We start from the raw sequence: 17,571 nt of genomic DNA, 5'->3' as shown, positions 1-17,571 counted from the left end.
TATTCACTTGTAGATAACAAAAAATATTGAGTGATTTCTCATTAATGAAGAGGTAAAACAACTAAACTAAATGGCAAAGTTCCCCTTTTCTTACCTACTTCTTTTTTTAATAAATTTATTTATTTATTATTTTGGCTGTGTTGGGTCTTCGTTGCTGCACAGGAGCTTCTTAAATGAGTAAGGGTTTTGATTTTTTTTTTTTTTTTTTACATCTTTATTGGAGTATAATTGCTTTACAATGGTCTGTTAGTTTCTGCTTTATAACAAAGTGAATCAGTTATACATATACATATGTTCCCATATCTCCTCCCTCTTGCGTCTCCCTCCTTCCCACCCTCCCTATCCCACCCCTCTAGGTGGTCACAAAGCACTGAGCTGATCTCCCTGTGCTATGCGGCTGCTTCCCACTAGCTATCTGTTTTACATTTGGTAGTGTATATATATCCATGCAACTCTCTCGCTTTGTCACAGCTTACCCTTCCCCCTCCCCATATCCTCAAGTCCATTCTCTAGTAGGTCACAATCCCTACTGATCTTATCTACACTCATATCTTAAATTACTATCTCTAGTAGCCATACTGCATCTTAACTCAGGACCTTTGCATAGATTACTTCACCTCTTTGGCTAGCTAATTCCCTCAAATCCTCCCAGACCCAGATTAGGTAACCCCATCTTCAGAGAAGCTTTTCTCAAGCCTGGGTGAGATGATCAGAGTGCCCTGGAGCATCCTGTTGACTCCTATACTAGCATTTCATACACATTATCAAAATTTCCCCACTAAGCAAAAATTTCCTCATGGCAGAGAACGCATCTTACTGTTATATCGCTAGTACTGGGCACACACTACACAGTAAATATTTGTAGAATAAATTAAGGGAAAAACAACAAACAAAAATCTATCTTGTCTTGTAAATCAGTCAGATCTACTGTAGTTTGCCTGAAAACACGTCCCATCATAGACACACACACACACACACACACACACACACACACACACACACACACATGCACATGCTATAATACTTATCAACCCTACTTTTTCAAAGATTCCTATGGGGCAGCAAAAACTCATGGGAAGAAGATCACCTATTGAGGGATTAGCAAAAAAAGTAAAAAATAATTCAGCTCTTCAAGCTGAAAATCACCAATTCTGTGAAAAAATTTTGAGTTGTACAATAAGCATTTAATTAATCTATTTAATGAATCCTCATAACACTGGGCATGCAAAAATGATAATCATGTGACAGAACTGCCAAAAAGCAAATGTAGTTTTGGCCTGAATTAATAGTCTAATTCCTAGGTTGAGAGAGATGATTGTCCTATTCTATTCTATGGTACTCGACCAGACTGACAACAATATATTTCATTTGGGGATTTACACAAACTAAAGCGTCTTCTGAATGGAGTGACCAGGATGGTGAAGGGACTTGAAAGCATGAGAAATGAATATTTTCCTTGAAGAAAAAGAGACCCAAGGGATGCAAGATAGCTGGCTTCAAATATTTGATGGGCTGTCATATGGAAATGGAATTACACTTGTTCATTAATGCCCCCAAGGGGTAGAATGAAGCCTAATGGATAGAAACAACAGGAACATCAATTTTTCTTTAATATCAAAGTCCAAATGAGCTGCCCTATGATTCCACTGAGACTGGTCTCAAAGTCACCAATGACTTTCTAATTGTCTAATTTCTGGGACACTTTTAAATCTTTACCTTTTTTGTCTATTGTAGCTATTGCTATGGACAATTTTCTTTTTGGAACTACCCTCTCCCTCCCCCATTTTTAAGATACTCCTTGTTACCATTTTTACTGTTTCTTTAGCTATTCTTTATATATGTAAGCAGTTTATATAGAACTCTCAACTCTTTGGTATACAAATATGATACAATTTTATTTGTTTATTTTCTAGTCACTGCTTTCAAATATGCTATGTCAAAACTTCCTTTTCTCATCTCTTAAAGACATCCAGAGTGGATTCCATGATCTTCTCACCAGTTTCAGTTATTAAAATTTGAAATAGTTAAGTTTAAAACTTTATTGTTCAATGCAAAGCTTTCTCTCTCCTTCAGTGCAAACTAAGGCTTGTACCTTGAAGGTCTCAGTGGTGCAGAGGGGTTCTACAAGAAAGGAAAGTTCTAAAATACTTTTTACTCCAAGTCCTCATTCTATTATTACTGGGAGAGCAGGAAAAAAGAAAAGTGGCAGAGATCAACTTACACAATTGTCTGTCTGCTTTAGGGAGAGAGATGGCCCTATCCTCACTCTGATCTGGTCTATTCAAGCCAGCTGCTTGTAGCCTACGAAGTTACAGTGATTTCCATGTAGGTGGAAGCATGGTTTTGGGGGTGATGCTCTGCTTCATTCTGGCCCCATCTGTCACTGAAAAACCCTTCAAAGAGGCAGAATCTCATGTTTGGCGGGGCTGGCCAGTACAGTCAAGATTACATTAAAAACAGCAAATAAGTGATTTATTGACCATTAACTATATGCTAAACATGGTGCAACACACATCTCATGCTCATTTAATCCTTATAATAACCTTACAAATGTTATTAATCTCTGTCTTATAGGTAAAGAAACTACAGAGAATGTAAGCAGCTTGCCTATGGTGATACAGCTAGTAAATAGCAGAGCCATTATTTGAATCTAGGAAGTCTGATTCCAGAAGCTATGGTCTTAACCTCTTCCCTGGGCTTATTTTCCATTATCTATACTTTAAATAAGGATGTACCTAGGCTTTAGATTTTGACCTGTTTTTCTTTTTACTCTAGTTGTACTGAGTCCTTTTTGGAGTCTAAGGCTACTCTAAGAAGCTGATATAAGTTTTATATGCTGGTCTAAAAATATACACAGTCCTACACAAATGTGCATGTAATTTGAGGGAATTAAGAGACCCCCCCTAAAATTCCATCTCTGTATCCACAAGGGTCTATAAACTTGGGCATTCTAATACATGCCTATGACTTCAACTAAAACATACATTGAATAAAACATTAGTTAAATAACATTGAGGAATCCCAAATATTTTTCTCTAGCCTAAATTTAATACCCAAATATCCAACTGTCTACTAGGTAGAACTACTGGGAACAGAAAATTCATTGTGTTTAAACTGAATTCATTACTCTACCTCAATATCTGCTCATTTTCCTCCTTTCCTGACCACCTAATGGTACTAACTCCAAACTTTCTCCGGCCAAAAATCGTGGGATCATACTACCTCCTGTCTCTCCCTCATTTCCTACACATTATATGGCACAGAAGTAGAAATCACCACTCTTGTGAGGGTTCTGCTAAAAGAGGGAAAATATAGGGAAATGATATTTCAAATCACAGCAGTCTAAGCAAAGCTAGTTAAACATTTAGAATCTAATATACCTAACGAAATGTAGAAATAGAAAAGTTAGTTTGTGTTGTTATCCTATCAAAATTTGATAGTAAATTTATGATTAAAGTCTTAAAAGCACAGTAACAAACATCACCTCATGTTTAGATTAGGGCAATGAGTATTTTTATCACTTCAAGTTTTTTACATTATTCCTGCAGTGCCTCCTTCATAGTATCTCTTCATTGCTCAAAACTCCATGATTACATATTCCTAACCATTATAAATTGTTTTTAGCCAGGCTTTCATATCATTCATTTATTCATGCATTCATTCATTCACTGTATCCCTATATGGTTCCCATGATCACAGAGCTTACAGTCAGTCTACTGAATAAAGTATGTGATCAGGGGTTTTCAATAAAGTATAAGTGTCATGAGAAGGTAGATAAAGAATACTACAGAAGTATTTATATAAGAGGAATACTACTAATTGGGCATGAGGAGAAGGAAAGCAACAGTTAAGGATGACTTTCTGGAAGAGATATTTAAGTGGAGACCTAGAAGATGATTAGCGGTTAGGAAAAGAGAAGAAAAAAGATGCAGCAAGAAAGAACTTAAGAAAAGTCCTGTAGAGAGGTGAGAGAATGGTACTTTGATGGAATTAAAAACTTAGGGTGATAAACACAAAGCTTGAGGAAGGAGGTGAGAAGATGACAAGAGATAAGGCTAAGGTGAATCAGCAGAAGCAAATCACTAAAGGTCTTAGAGCCCAAATTAAGGAGCTTGCACCTTATGTTAAGATCACTAGAGAGCACAAAAATGTCCTAAGCAAGGATCATGATCAGATTTTCATATCATAAAGTTCACTCAGGCTATAGTATGAAAAAGGACTGAAGCCTGGGAACATTGGAGACAACTTAAGAGGCTGTTATAATAACTTCAATGAGAGTTGTTGATTACGGTTTGAATTAGGGTTGTGGCAGCAATAATGGAGAGATGTAGACAGAGTTTTTCAATACATATTTAAACGGTTGAAAACTTTCAGCATTTAATGATTAATGGGTGTGTAGAGCGTGAGAGACAAGTACATCACTCAGGTCTCTGGCACGTGTCACTTGGTAGGTTGAATAAGCCAGGGATGAGAGGAAGAGGGACAGATTTAGAGGAATGGGGTAGAATTTGGAGATAAGGGCAGACTGTGAGTTTAGCTCTAGACATACTGATTTTGAGGTGTGTGTAAGATATTCAAGAGAAAATGTTGAATAGGAAGTTGAATATGATCTCCTCATTTCTCTGTGTACCCTACATACGTAGCAATGCCTAGAGATTACTGATTACTTTTATAAGATGAGGTTTTTCCTGGTCATTCTAGTTATGGCAGGGACTGAGACCTCCCAGGGAAGAGTATACAGCACTAGAAGAGGGAATATGTTGTTAGTATTTTAAGTAGAGCCAAAGGAGTCTAAAAAAACATGAGCAGAGGGGTAGAAGGAAAACCAGAACAGAATATTATAACAGAATCCAAAGAAAGGGAGTACTTCAAGGAAAGAGTGATTAACTACATCAATTGCTGCTGAGATAAAGAAGGAAGAGGCCTGAGAAGGTAGCAGGATACAAGATCAACATACAGAAATCTGTTGTATTTCTTTACACTAACAATGAAATATCAGAAAAGGAAAGTAAAAAGCAATCCCTTTTAAAATTACATAAAAACAAACAAACAAACAAAAACAAAACTTTGGAATAAACCTGACCAAGGAGGTGAAAGACCTATATGCTGAGAACTATAAAACATTGATAAAGGAAATTAAAGATGATTCAAAGAAATGGAAAGATAACCCATATTCTTGAATTGGAAGAATTAATATTGTTAAAATGGTCATATTACCCAAAGTAATCTACAGATTTAATGCGATCCCTATCAAATTACCCATGACATTTTACACAGAATGAGAACAAATAATCCTAAAATTTATATGGAACCATAAAATACCCATAATTGCCAAAGGCTGAGGAAAAAGAACAAAGCTGGAGGCACAACCCTCCCAGACTTCAGACAATACTATAAAACTACAGTAATTAAAACAGCATGGTATTGGCACAAAAACAGACACATGATTCAATGGACTAGAATAGAAAGCTCAGAAATAAACCCACATACCTTCAGCAAATTAATCTTCAACAAAGGAGGCAAGATTATACAGTGGAGAAAAGACAGTCTCTTCAGCAAGCAGTGTTGGGAAAGCTGGATAGCCCGATGTAAACCAATGAAGTTAGAACACTTCCTCACACCATACACAAAAATAAATTCAAAATGGCTTAAAGACTTAAATATAAGACATGACACCATAAGACTCCTAGAACAGAACTTAGGCAAAACATTCTCTGACATAAATTGTACCAGCATTTTCTTAGGCCAGTCTCCCAAGCCAACAGAAATAAAAGCAAAAATAAACAAATGGGACCTAATCAAACTTACAAGCTTTTGCACAGTAAAGGAAACCATAAACAAAATGAAAAGACAACCTACAGAGTCGGAGAAAATATTTGCAAACAACGTGCCTGACAAGGGCTTAATTTCCAAAATATACAAACAGCTCATACAACAACAAAAAACCAAACAACTCAACCGAAAAATGGGCAGAAGACCTAAATAGACATTTCTCCAAAGACATACAGATGGCCAATAGGAACATGAAAAGATGCTCAACTTTGCTAATTATTACAGAAATGTGCATCAAAAATACAATGAAGTAATACCTCACACTGGTCAGAATGGCCATCATTAAAAAGCTTACAAATAATAAATGGTGGAGAGGGTGTGGAGAAAAGGGGACTCTCCTACACTATTGGTGGGAATGTAAATTGGTACAGCCACTATGGAAAACAGTATGGAGGTTCCTTAAAAAACTAAAAATAGAGTTGCCATATGATCCAGCAATCCCACTCCTGGGCATATGTCCAGAGAAAACTCTCAATTCAAAAAGGTGCACCCCAATGTTCACAGCAGTACTATTTACAATAGCCAAGACATGGAAGCAACCTAAATGTCCATCAACACATGAATGGATAAAGAAGATGTAGTATAGATATACTATTGAATACTATTCAGCTATAACAAACAATGAAATGATGCCATTTGCAGCAAGAGGGATGGACCTAGAGATTATCATACTAAGTGAAGTAAGTCAGAAAGAGAAAGATAAATATCATGATATCACGTATATGTGGAATCTAAAACATGATGCTAATGAACTTATTTACAAAACAGAAACAGACTCACAGACATAGAAAACAAACTTATGGTTACCAAAGGGGAAAGAGGGGGCAGGGATAAATAAGGAGTTTGGGATTAGCAGATACAAACTACTATACATAAAATAGATAACAACCAGGTCCTACTGCATAGCACAGGGAACTATATTCAATATTCTGTAATAAACCTTAATGGAAAAAGATATATATATATGGACCACTGTGCTGTACACCAGAAACTAGCACAACATTGTAAATCAGCTATACTTCAATAAAAAAAAAAAAAGAAGGAATAGGACTGAGAAGTAACCTCTGGGTTTAGCAATGGGAAGGTCTCCAGTGTCTTGAGCTAAGGTGGTTTTAGTGAAGTGGTAGTGTGTGAAATAGACTGAGCAATGACTGAAGTATTACTAAAACATATAAGAAGTGTTACAGATCATTCAACAGGCTTGGCTATGAAACGGAAAAGAAAAAGCAATAATTGGAGAAGGTAGGGTTAAGGGAGTGGAATTTTTTTCCTTTGAAAAACAAGTACACATAGAAAAGAGCTTAATAAAGATAGTAATGATAAGAAGAGAAAAGAAAATTGCTATTGCCAGGTACTTGGAAAGGTAGAAGGAGAAAAGATCTAAAGTACAGGTGAGGGATTTGGTTCAAGATGGTGGAGTACAGGGATGTGCGCTCGCTCCCTCTTGTGAGAGCACTGGAATCACAACTAACTGCTGAACAGTCATTGACAGGAAGACACTGGAGCTCACCAAAAAAGATACTCCACATCCAAAGACAAAGGAGAAACCACAATGAGAAGGTAGGAGGGGTGCAATCACAATAAAATCAAATCCCATAACTGCTGGGTGGGTGACTCACAAACTGGAGAACACTTATACCACAGAAGTCCACCCCCGGGAGTGAAGGTTCTGAGCTCCACGTCAGGCTTCCCAACCTGGGGGTCTGGCAACGGGAGGAGGAATTCCTAGAGAATCAGACCGAAGGCTAACGGGATTTGATTGCAGGACTTCGACAGGACTGGGGGAAACAGAAACTCCACTCTTGGAGGACACACAAAAAGTAGTGTGTGCATCGGGACCCAGGGGGAGGAGCAGTGACCCCATAGGAGACTGAACCAGACCTACCTGCTAGTGTTGGAGGGTCTCCTGCAGAGGCGGGGGGTGGCTGTGGCTCACCATGGGGACAAGGATACTGGCAGCAGAAGTTCTGGTAAGTACTCCTTGGTGTGAGCCCTCCCAGAGTCCCGCCATTAGCCCCACCAAAGAGCCAGGTAGGCTCCAGTGTTGGGTCACCTCAGGCCAAACAACCAACAGGGAGGGAACCCAGACCACCCATCAGCAGACAAGTGGATTACAATTTTACTGAGCTCTGCCCACCAGAGCAACACCCAGCTCTACCCACTACCAGTCCCCCCCAATAAGGAAGCTTGCACAAGCCTCTTAGACAGCCTCATCCACCAGAGGGCAGACAGCAGAAGCAAGAAGAACTACAGTTCTGTAGCCTGTGCAAGGAAATGAAGACAGCCTAAGAGACCTCTGGGACAACATTAAAGGCAAGAATATTCACATTATAGGGGTCCCAGAAGGAGAAGAGAGAGAGAGAAAGGACCCGAGAAAATATTTGAAGAGATTATAGTCAAAGCTTCCCTAACATGGGAAAGGAAATAGCCACCCAAGTCCAGGAAGCCACAGAGAATCCCAGGCAGGATAAACCCAAGAAGAAACATGCAGAGATGCAGCACAGTAATCAAAGTGACAAAAATTAAAGACAAAGAAAAATTATTGAAAGCAACAAGGGAAAAACAACAAATAACATACAAGGGAACTCACATGAGGTCAACAGCTGATTTCTCAGCAGAAACTCTACAAGCCAGAAGGGAGTGGCATTACATACTTAAAGTGATGAAAGGGAAGAACCTACAACCAAGATTACTCTATCCAGCAAGGATCTCATTCAGATTCAACAGAGAAATCAAAAGCTTTATAGCCAAGCAAAAGCTAAGAGAATTCAGCACCACCAAACCAGCTCTACAACAAATGCCAAAGGAACTTCTCTAAGTGCGAAACATAACAGAAGAAAAGGACCTACAAAAACAAACCCAAAACAATTAAGAAAATGGTCATAGGAACATACATATTGATAATTACCTTAAATGTGACTGGATTAAATGCTCCAACCAAAAGACACAGGCTCACTGAATGGATACAAAAACAAGACCCATATATATGCTGTCTATAAGAGACCCACTTCAGACCTAGGGACACATACAGACTGAAAGTGAGGGGATGGAAAAAGATATTCCACGCAAATGGAAATCAAAAGAAAGCTGGAGTAGCAATACTCATATCAGATAAAATAGACTTTAAAATAAAGAATGTTACAAAAGACAAGGAAGGATACTACATAATGATCAAGGGATCAACCCAAGAAGATATAACAATTGTAAATATTTATGCATCCAACGTAGGAGCACCTCAATGCATAAGGCAACTGCTAACAGCTCTAAAAGAGGAAATCAACAGTAATACAATAATAGTGGGGGACTTTAACACCTCACTTACACCAATGGACAGATCATCCAAACAGAATATTAATAAGGAAACACAAGCTTTAAATGACACAATAGACCAGATAAATTTAATTGATATATGTAGGACATTCCATCTAAACACAGCAGATTACACTTTCTCTTCAAGTGCACACGGATCATTCTCCAGGATAGATCACATCTTGAGTCACAAATGAAGCCTCAGTAAATTTAAGAAAATTGAAATCATATCAAGCATCTTTTCTAACCACAATGCTATGAGATTAGAAATCAATTACAGGGAAAAAAACGTAAAAAACACAAACACATGGAGGCTAAAATATACGTTACTAAATAACTAAGAGATCACTGAAGAAATCAAAGAGGAAATCAAAAAATACCTAGAGACAAATGACAATGAAAACACGACGATCCAAAACCTATGGGATCCAGCAAAAGCAGTACCAGACTGTCAGAGGGAAGTTTATAGCTATACAAGCCTACCTCAAGAAACGAAAAATCTCAAATAATCTAACCTTATACCTAAAGGAACTAGAGAAAGAAGAACAAAACCCAAAGTTAGCAGAAAGAAAGAAATCATAAAGATCAGAGCAGAAATAAATGAAATAGGAACAAAGAAAACAATAGCAAAGATCAATAAAACTAAAAGCTCATTCTTTGCGAAGATAAACAAAATTGAGAAACCTTTAGCCAGACTCATCAAGAAAAAGAGGGATAGGACTCAAATTAATAAAATTAGAAATGAAAAAGTAGAAGTTACAACGGACACTGCAGAAATACAAAGCATCCTAAAAGCCTACTACAAGCAACTCTATGCCAATAAAATGGACAACCTGGAAGAAATGGACAAGTTCTTAGAAAGGTATAACCTTCCAAGACTGAACCAGGAAGAAATAGAAAATATGAACAGACCAATCACAAGTAATGAAATTGAAACTGTGATTAAAAATCTTCCAACGAACAAAAGTCCAGGACCAGATGGCTTCACAGGTGAATTCTATCAAACATTTAGAGAAGAGCTAACACTCATCCTTCTCAAACTCTTCCAAAAAACTGCAGAGGAAGCAACACTCCCAAACTCATTCTATAAGGCCACCATCACCCTGATACCAAAACCAGACAAAGATACTACAAAAAAAGAAAATTACAGACCAATATCACTGATGAATATAGATGCAAAAATCCTCAACAGAATACTAGCAAACAGAATCCAACAACACATTAAAAGGATGATACACCATGATCAAGTGGGATTTATCCCAGGGATGCAAAGATTCTTCAACATATGCAAATCAATCAATGTGATACACCATATTAACAAATTGAAGAATAAAAACCATATGATCATCTCTATAGATGCAGAAAAAGCTTTTGACAAAATTCAACACCGATTTATGATAAAAACTCTCCAGAAGGTAGGCATAGAGGGAACTTACCTCAACATAATAAAGGCCATATACGACAAACCCACAGCAAACATCATTCTCAATGGTGAAAAACTGAAAGCATTTCCTCTAAGATCAGGAACAAGACAAGGATGTCCACTCTCGCCACTATTATTCAATATAGGTTTGGAAGTCCTAGTCACGGCAATCAGAGAAGAAAAAGAAATAAAAAGAATACAAATTGGAAAAGAAGAAGTAAAACTGTCACTGTTTGCAGATGACATGATACTATACATATAGAATCCTAAAGATGCCACCAGAAAACTACTAGAGCTAACTGAATTGGGAGATTGGGATTGACATATATACATTAATATGTATAAAATAGATAACTAAAAAGAACCTGCTGTATAAAAAAATAAATTAAATAAAATTCAAGAAAAAAAAATAAAGTACAGGTAAAAGGATGATCTCAAACAGGAGAAGGTATAACACATCTTTCCATTTGTGGATAGAGCTATGTTTTGAGGTTTGATGGTGAGAAGTTGTTTATGATGAGACTCTTACTTCTGTGTGAAATAAGTCCTTTCAGAAAATGAGGGAGAAAGTGGTATTGTCTGATGTTTGAGGACCAGAGAGTTTAAAAGGCCACTGAGGTTACTGAGAATGAAAAGGAGGTGATTAGAGTTACACAAAAGCTTGTTGGCCAACGTTCAATGCTTTCTTGAGGTTGAAGATCATGATAGTCTCTAATAAATGACGGAAATAACTAGGACGTCAGTATAGGCAGCAATGAGGTAGAGGAGGAGGAATAGCCCAAGATATAAATCTCACTCCAGAAAGAATTTTTAAGATGAGTTTTCAGGTTTTAGTATAAAATGATGATTTACTGTCAGAGAAACTTGATTGCGAATCTCAGCTACTAGGTGTGTGACCCTGGGCAAGTTACTTTGCTTCTTTCAAAATTTCAATTTCATCTTCTGTAAAATATAGACATCTCATCTGATTGTTGTGAAATTAAATGATAAAATATACATCAAGGGCTTAGCGTGATGCCCAGCACACAGTAAATCCTCACTAAATGTTAAATATTTTAATAGACTATTTAATAAGTTTTAAAGATATTAGAGTATGTTTTATATGAAATAGGTGTTATAAAAGGCAAACTGGAAAGGTTTAGAAACGATAGGAATACTAGGAAATTGAGTCTATAGAGAAAAAAATACAGAGTATTATGGAGATAAAAGAAACATAGAAGGTAAGATCATTGGAACAACTTAATTCTTGGACAATGACCAAAGGTAACTAGGAGGTGAAACATGATGGATCTGACTGGCTATAAAGCTAAACAAACAGAAACTCCCAGGTGTCTTCTGGTGGATAAAGGGTAAAAAGTCTCATCCCTGCACACTGCAGTTTGAGGAGCTGGTATATGGGTTCTGAAGTTTCACAATTTGAATTGTACAAGTAGGTAGTTGAGACCAAAGACTCAGGGAAAGTAGGCTAAACTTTCCCTTTGACTAGTCCTAAATTAATACTCTCTCCTTTAGAAGGGCTCTTGCCTCTTTATTACAGGAGCATACCCTGCGGGTAGTCTCTCTTATGCATGTGTTTATACAGTTTACATATGAATACTTTTCTCCCTTCATCTCCCCTCAACTTCTGCCCATATTTTGATTCAATTTAAGCCTTTTCCATACCTCTTGCACCTGCATAAACATTTGCACATTATATATGTATTGTTCATAGTTATTCCACATGCAACCAACATCCAGTTTAAGTTCATCAAGGGTAAAAACAAAGATTCATGCTGCCTAACAGTGTTAAACACATAGTAGGCACTTAAATGTTTCAGGACAAAAGGTCAGGTGGTTTTTTCTAAAGAACTGTACTGATATCAGTATGTCTTATTTCAGTCTTCCAACAAGTTTTACTACTATAAAATAAATTAAGGAGCATACAAAATACAATAATATAAAACAGCAATTGGCAAGCTTTTTCTTAAAAGACAGTAAATATTTCGGGCTCGCGAACCATACAGTCTCTGTTGAAACTACTTAACTATGCTCTTGTAGCACAAAAGAAGCCATAAACAATGTGCAAATAAATACAGCCTGGTTGTATTCCAATCTTTATAGATAAATCGCCAGCCAGCAGGTTGTAGTTTGCCAAGTCGTGTACCATAAGGAAAATGCTTAGAATATATTACATGTTGTAAAAGGAAAACATAGCTCAGCAAACTCAAAAAGTTCGAAGACAACTGATGAGAAAATACTATACTATCCTTTGAGAGATACATTGGGAGCGCTTGGTTTTTGCTATTATATGAAATAATACCAAATTAAATGTATGAAAAGTATGATATTCTAAGGTGATCCCCATGATCCTGTTTCCTGGTATATGTCTTTGTGTAATCTCTTCACTTTGAATATGGGTGGAACCTGTAACTTGCTTTTAACCCAAAGTATATGGCAAAGGTGATGGGACATCATTTCTGTTACATAAAACTGTGACATCTGTCTTGTTGAGAGACATTCTTCCTTACTGGTCTTGAAGAAATAAGATGTCGGTTGTGAGAGAGTGCCTCTGGCTGACAGCAAGGAACTGAATGCTGTCAACCACCGTGTGAGCTTGGAAGCAGATCCTTCCTTCTTCTGCCAAAACTTCAGTGAGAACCCAGCCCTGACTGACATCTTGACTGTCCGCTTGCAGAGGACCCAGCTAAGCTGTGCCTGGACTCCTGACCCACACAAATTGTGAGATGATAAATGTGTGTTCTTTTTAAGCTATTAAGTTTATGTTAATATTGTCACACAGCAATAGGTAACTAATATAGAAGTACACTTATAGCTGGTTATAATTGTTTAAAAGCATATTTTTCTCCTACTTCTAGATCTAAAATTATGTAATTAACCTAAGAGACTAAATTAAAAATAATGCTTTCATAAATGTCACATAACTTGTATTTCAATTACTGACTTCTATTAAATCTTTTTGATGCTCACTAGCTCCACATATAGACCAAGATCCTTTATGTAAAAAGAAGCTGTGTGAACTTTAAATATTTATGCCACCCTTTCACTTTTGATACTTTTCAGGTCCTCCATATTTACCCGTGTACCAGACTGTCAGAAAGCAATTTAAAGATAAAACATCTCAAAACCTATTCCAGTACTGAAGGATGAAACATGTTCTAAGAAAACTCTATCTTTGATTTTCAAAGTAAATGTAAGAGCCCCTTAGTTCTTCAATCTATTGCTCAGAGAAGGGCCTTTTAAGTATTCATATTCATTTATTTTGTTGCATTCCGAAGGTCTAAAGTAGACCTACCATGGGTTTTCTGGCAGTGTTCACTGTCTCCAGTTTCCATAGTTACATTGCTTCTGAAACCGTAAATCCACTACTCTGTTACGCCACACTCATGTGCATGTACACACTGAGACACAGAGTTGCCTTGGTAAATTAGAGAATGGTTAAAATGTTCACAGTCTATATTGAAAAGTTATTAATGCAAATCATCTTCGGCTTTAAGTTTCTCTCACTTGTGGAATAAAAAAATCTTTGAGCGATGAGCAGTATAGTAATGGCCTAAGCTCCTAACCACTGACCTTAAATCTCCATATTTGGTTTGTATTTCGAACTATTCATCCATTTCTTAAGGCAGAATTCATCTGTTGTACAAGCTGTATTGACCAGGAAACGGAGAAAAGTAGAAAACCTAGTAGATAAGATTCCTTCTGCTAATCTAATCTCTCAAAGAAATGTAAAAATGCTTCCAAATTTTGTTTTAAGATTTCCTAGAGAAAACAAGCTAACAGATAATAAAACTAAGTTTACTTAAGTTATACATATTTTTAAAAATCTTATACACTTAGAAGGAGTTGATAGTAGGGCATAAACAATAATAAGATGATTAAAAATATTAGCTTTATGGAAAGACCAGACTATAAAGGCAAGGCCTTTGCTTTATACTTGTTATATTGTTTTATGCAATTATTAATTCAACAAATAGTTACTGAATACCTAGTTTAATACTTGGTGAATTGATATTTCACCAAAGGCAGACCCTTTTTTTCTTATCTGTCACTGTGCTTTAGTTATTCTTATTTGAGTTTTTCCTTATTATATATTGTCAAAAAATCTCCTTAGCTAGATCACCAAGTTCATTAGACATGTGTTGTTTCCGCATAACTGCTGACATCAACACTAAGCTTTCTGTCACTATGTAACAAGGATCCTCTTCCTCCAGCTTTCAGTAACATGGACCTTCTCCCTTTACAGCCTCATTGGCAGTGTCCTCAAAGTACAGAGTTCTACTAACGATCTCTTTACAGTGATTTAGGCATTTTCTAATGTGTTCCTCAAAATCCTTCCAGCCCTTGCCCACTGCCTGGTTCTAAAGCCACTCCCATATTTTTATTTTATATTTGTTATGGAAGCACTCACTTTTAAAACACCAAAATCTGTTATGAAATAACATTTTCAATGTTTGCAGAAGATGATTGCCTACTTAGAAAATTCAAGTGAATCTATAAACAATTCAAAAGTTGCTGGTTATAAGATGGATATACAAAAGTCAATAGCAGTCCCTTGTACAGCTACAATCAACAATAAAGTGTAGTAATAATAAACACATCTATTATGGTATTAACTTACGTTGTAATTATTTACTTTACTTATGTCTCCTCCTTAAGGGAAGAGAGTAACTCATTTATATTTGTAACCCCAATATCTAGCATGCACCTGGGTGTTCAACGAACATTTTTTGAATGAATTATCAGTCGTCATTAGATTCTTAGTATCATTCACATATACTTCTACTGGAGAAAAGAATTAAAATTTAGCTGGATATTTTTTAAACCATTATAATAATCTCCAGATTTTTGTTCAAAGAGAAAAGTCCCAGGTTCAAATCATGAAATGCCATTCTTCACTTTTCACCTATTTGGACTGGTAAAGATTAAAATGTTTGATAATGCACATTGTTGTTAAGGGTAAGGGTAACCTAATATTCTTATAACAGTTGATTGAAGTATAAGGTAGCATAACCTCTTGGCCGAGCAATCTAATATCTAATACAATTTAACATGCTTCTATCAAGTAAGCCTATATCTTGGAATTTATTCTATAGATACTATATACTTATATGTGTATGCAGACCTTATATATGACTTGTATAATAAGATTGTTAGTAACAGAAAATAATGAGTTAAACTTATCAGTAGAGAATGATTTAAGTAAATTGTGGCATAACTATACAATAAAATCCTATTCAGCTGTCGAGAAGAATGAGGTATACCTATATGAAGGCACATGGACTGATCTCTAACACGTATTAAGCAGAAAAAGCAAGGTGCTGAATGCTCCCATGTATATTAGTTATGTTAAAATATTTGGGTGGGAAACCCAGGACAGTATTGTCCCTGGGTATGGGGAGTGAGGAACTGAAAGGACAACCCAATTTTTCTACATGTCCTTTTACATTTTCTGTATTTATATACTTATATCAAAACTGTGAATTATTTTTTCCCAAAATTCCTTCAATCATTCTTTACTTACTAAAAGATAAATTTAAAAACTGCAACTGACATGACCGTTTCTAGAATTTAAGCATAAGTCACACTAAATTCGGAGTTACTGTATTCAGTTCTGGGCACAGTTAAAGAGACAATGCCAGGGACTTCCCTGGTGGTGCAATGGTTAAGAATCTGCCTGCCAATGCAGGAGACACGGGTTCGAGCCCGGGTCCGGGAAGATCCCACATGCCATGGAGCAACTAAGCCCATGCGTCACAACTACTGAGTGTGTGCTCTAGAGCCCGCGAGCCACAACTACTGAGCCCATGTGCCACAACTCCTGAAGCCCACATGCTCTAGGGCCCACGCACCGCAACGATGAGTAGCCCCCACTCACCACGACTAGAGAAAAGCCCACATGCAGCAACAAAGACCCAACGCAGCCATAAATAAATAAATAAATAAATTTTTTTTTTTAAAAAAAAGAGACAATGCCAGACCAAAAGGTGCGACATGAGAACAACCAGGAGAGTGAGGAGTGTGAAACCAGTTTAAGAAACTATGTCTAGGGCTTCCCTGGTGGCGCAGTGGTTGAGAGTCCCCCTGCCGATGCAGGGGACACGGGTTCGTGCCCCGGTCCGGGAGGATCCCACATGCCGCGGAGCGGCTGGGCCCGTGAGCCATGGCCGCTGAGCCTGCGCGTCCGGAGCCTGTGCTCCGCAACGGGAGAGGCCACAACAGTGAGAGGCCCGCGTACCACAAACTATGTCTATTTAGTTTGGAGAAGATTTGAGGTGATTAAATAGTTATTTTCAAATATTTTAAGAGTGTCATGTGAAAGAGTATCAGAGGACAAAACTAGGAACAACAAACTTGTTACAGGCATACAAATTAAACATTAATATACAGAACTTTCTAATAAATCATACATTTTCAATAACAAAGCATTGCTTTGTAAAGTAGCGAGCCCTTTAAACTAGATAATCTGTACTCAAATGGTGCTTGATATCTGTCAAGGATTATGGAAAAGTAATTTGTGGCCAAATGGGAGCTTTGATTATATAACTGCCAAGGTTTATTTCAATTCCAAGATTCTATGATCTAAACTTAAAAAAAAGCTAAGTAGGGTTATGTATGTGTATTTAAGTAAGAACCAATGAAGCTTTAAAGATGAACAAAAATGTGATTTGTCAGTTTGTTACTTTTCTTTCAGTTAGAAGACAATTATGATAAAAATCTGTGATATATACAATGGGCTTATGTGTACATCAACTTATCAAATGAATCACTGTAATAATCCCAATCTAAATACTGAGATTCTCCAAAAAATCTATTGGCATTAATTTTAGTTTTTTTAAAACAAATGCAGGGCGAAGCACTGTGAACATTTTTAAATTATAAGAGCTACATTTTCTTATATATATTTTCCTAATTCATTTCAAGTTCAGATCAACATTTTAATTTAAATTAGAACTTAAGGCAATTCCTCTTTAATTTACCTTACTCTTGTATAATTTACCTTAACTCTT

The 17,571-nt window shown here is 36.8% G+C and overlaps 1 protein-coding gene across 1 annotated transcript in view; it reads right to left on the bottom strand.

The window, feature by feature from the left end:
• ELP4 (elongator acetyltransferase complex subunit 4) overlaps positions 1-17,571 on the bottom strand; it is a 241,249-nt gene that overhangs the window by 216,257 nt on the left and 7,421 nt on the right. The gene's annotated exons all lie outside the window — the stretch shown is intronic.

Source organism: Leucopleurus acutus (assembly GCF_964270905.1).
Source record: "Leucopleurus acutus genome assembly, chromosome: 8".
In the NCBI taxonomy this organism is placed as follows: Eukaryota; Metazoa; Chordata; class Mammalia; order Artiodactyla; family Delphinidae; genus Leucopleurus; species Leucopleurus acutus.
This window is presented reverse-complemented; position numbering and strand designations above follow the sequence as displayed.